Raw genomic sequence first — 2,995 nt, 5'->3', positions numbered from 1 at the left:
AAGATGCCTTAGGATTGTGGTTCTATACTCAGTGATGCCGTTGGAGTTGACGGACTCACTTATCTTCAAGCCTTCCGCTGTTATCGTTATTAGATGGCCTTAAGCCATATTTATTGTAATAAGTTCTCTTTGGAGACATTCAATGTAATAAGTGTGTGATTGCTACTCTGTTATAAATCCTTCAAGTACTGTGCGTGTCAGCATTACTGATCCAGGTGTAGGACCTTGAAGTATGTCTAGAGGGGGGGGATGATTAGACTACTTGACCAATTAAAAACTTAACCTTTTCCCAATTTTAGACTTTGGCAGATTTTAGCTAACTTTAGACAAGTCAAGATTTCTTCACACAATTCAAGCAAGCATGCAAAGAGTATATGAGCAGCGGAAAGTAAAGCATGCAACTTGCAAGAATGTAAAGGGAAGGGTTTAGGAGGATTCAAACGCAATTGGAGACATGAATGTTTTTGTCGTGGTTCCGATAGGTGGTGCTATCGTACATCCACGTTGATGGAGACTTCAACCCACGAAGGGTAACAGTTGCGCGAGTCCACGGAGGGCTCCACCCATGAAGTGTCCACGAAGAAGCAACCTTGTCTATCCCACCATGGCCGTCGCCCACGAAGGACTTGCCTCACTAGCGGTAGATCTTCACGAAGTAGGCGATCTCCTTGCCCTTACAAACTCATTGGTTCAACTCCACAATCTTGCCGGAGGCTCCCAAGTGACACCTAGCCAATCTAGGAGACACCACTCTCCAAGAAGTAACAAATGGTGCGTTGATGATGAACTCCTTGCTCTTGTGCTTCAAATGATAGTCTCCACAACACTCAACTCACTCTCATAGGATTTGGATCTGGTGGAAAGAAGATTTGAGTGGAAAGCAACTTGGGGAAGGCTAGAGATCAAGATTCATATGGTAGGAATGGAATATCTTGGCCTCAACACATGAGTAGGTAGTTCTTTCTCCGAAATGGTAAGTTGGAAGTGTAGGTATGTCCTGATGGCTCTCTCTTCGAATGAAGAGGAGGTGGAGGGGTATATATAGCCTCCACACAAAATCTAACCGTTACACACAACTTGCCAAACTCGGTGGGACCGAATTGATAAACTCGGTCGGACAGATTCAACAAATCTAGTGACCGTTAGGATTTTCAGTGGGACCGACATGCAACTCGGTAGGACCGATATGGTTAGGGTTAGGGCATAAGGTAATCTCGGTGAGACCGATTACACAAACTTGGTAAGACCGATTTTGGTAATTAGCTAACCAGAGAGTTGGTTAGGTAAACTCGGTGGGACCGATTCGCTCTTTTCGGTGAGACCGAAATGTTACGAAAGGGAAACAGAGAGTTTACATTGCAATCTCGGTGGGACCGATCGCTCACTTCGGTTAGACCGAAACGTTACGAAGGGAAACAGAGAGATTACAATCCCATCTCGGTGAGACCGAGATCCCTATCGATGAGACCGATTTGCCTAGGGTTTGTGGCAGTGGCTATGACAATTGAACTCGGTGGCATCGGATAGAAAGAATCGGTAGGACCGATTTTGACTTTGGGTTTAGGTCATATGTGGATGTGAGAAAGTAGTTGAGGGTTTTTGGAGCATATCACTAAGCACTTGAAGCAAGAGGCTCATTAAGCAACACCTCATCCCTCCTTGATAGTATTGGCTTTTCCTATAGACTCAATGTGATCTTGGATCACTAAAATGTAAAATGTAGAGTCTTGAACTTTTGAGCTTGAGCCAATCCTTTGTCCTTAATATTTTGAGGGATCCACTTTCATCATCCATGCCATGCCATTCATTGAGCTTTCCTGAAATAATAGTCTTGGAATAGCATTAGCTCAATGAGCTATATGTTGTTATGAATTACCAAAACCACCTAGGGATAGTTGCACTTTCAATCTCCCCCTTTTTGGTAATTGATGACAACATATAGATCAAAGCTTCGACAAATGATAATAAGATTGAAAAACATCATCGCTTTGAGAAGTATGTGATAAGCAAGAGCTCCCCCTAAATTTGTGCATAGCTTAAGATTTGCTTTGGACTGCAAATGCACAAGCAATTTGGCTCATGGGTTACTCTTCCATGTCACATACATCTTGGTGGAGCGCTCAAAATAATAAAGATTGAATACATGCACTCATCACCAAGCAAAGTGAATGATCATATAAGGATAAGTAAGATAATATCATCAAACAAGTATAAGTGTAGCTTATGATCAAACACATGATCATCAATGTCTCACAGATAATAGCATAGAGTATCTCAAACAAGCAAATAAAGTTCAACCACAAAAGCAAGAGAGAACAAAAGCAACACTCTCTCTCAAAGCCTATGATCTATACATTTTTCTCCCCCTTTGGCAACAAGTTACCAAAAAGTTCATAGAAAATGCATAGTACTAGATCGACTCTTAGGCTTGGTCTTCATATGGTGGTGTAGATAGAACGCCAAGGACGAAAGCATCAGTTAATGTAGATGGAGCTGGAGGTGTGGGTGCTGAAGCTGGTTGCACTGGAGCTGTAGGAGCTGTAGCTGGTGCAGATGAAGTGGCTCTGGTGTCTGTCACTGGCACTATAGCTGATTTCTGAGCTCCAGGCACTCTGGCAAATGCATCTGTGGTTGTCTTGCCCTTCCTCTCTTGCATGTCATCCTGTAGCTGCTCCAAAACTGACTGAATCTCAGTTACTTTGACATCTAAATCATAGAATTTTTGTTCCATGATTCTTTCCAGGCTCTCCTAGTTTTGAGTTAGGGTGGCCAATCCCTTCTCAATCCTCAGAGTTGATGCTATCAAGTAACCAAGCTGCTCCTGCTTGTTCTTCAAAAAGTATTCAGATGCCTCCTCTTGAGTTGGCATCTTGGCAGCCTTCTCTTTCTTTGCTTTCTCCTTCTTCTCTTGAGCTTGTACTGATGATGGTTCATTCTCATTCATCACAACTTGATTGTCCTCAAAGTCTGGATGGAGAACAAAGTGTTCCTTATC

The sequence above is a fragment of the Triticum aestivum genome, chromosome 4B, assembly GCF_018294505.1.
Source record: "Triticum aestivum cultivar Chinese Spring chromosome 4B, IWGSC CS RefSeq v2.1, whole genome shotgun sequence".
Classification (NCBI taxonomy): Eukaryota; Viridiplantae; Streptophyta; class Magnoliopsida; order Poales; family Poaceae; genus Triticum; species Triticum aestivum.
The sequence above is the reverse complement of the archived record's forward strand: the minus strand, read 5'-3'. Positions refer to the sequence as shown.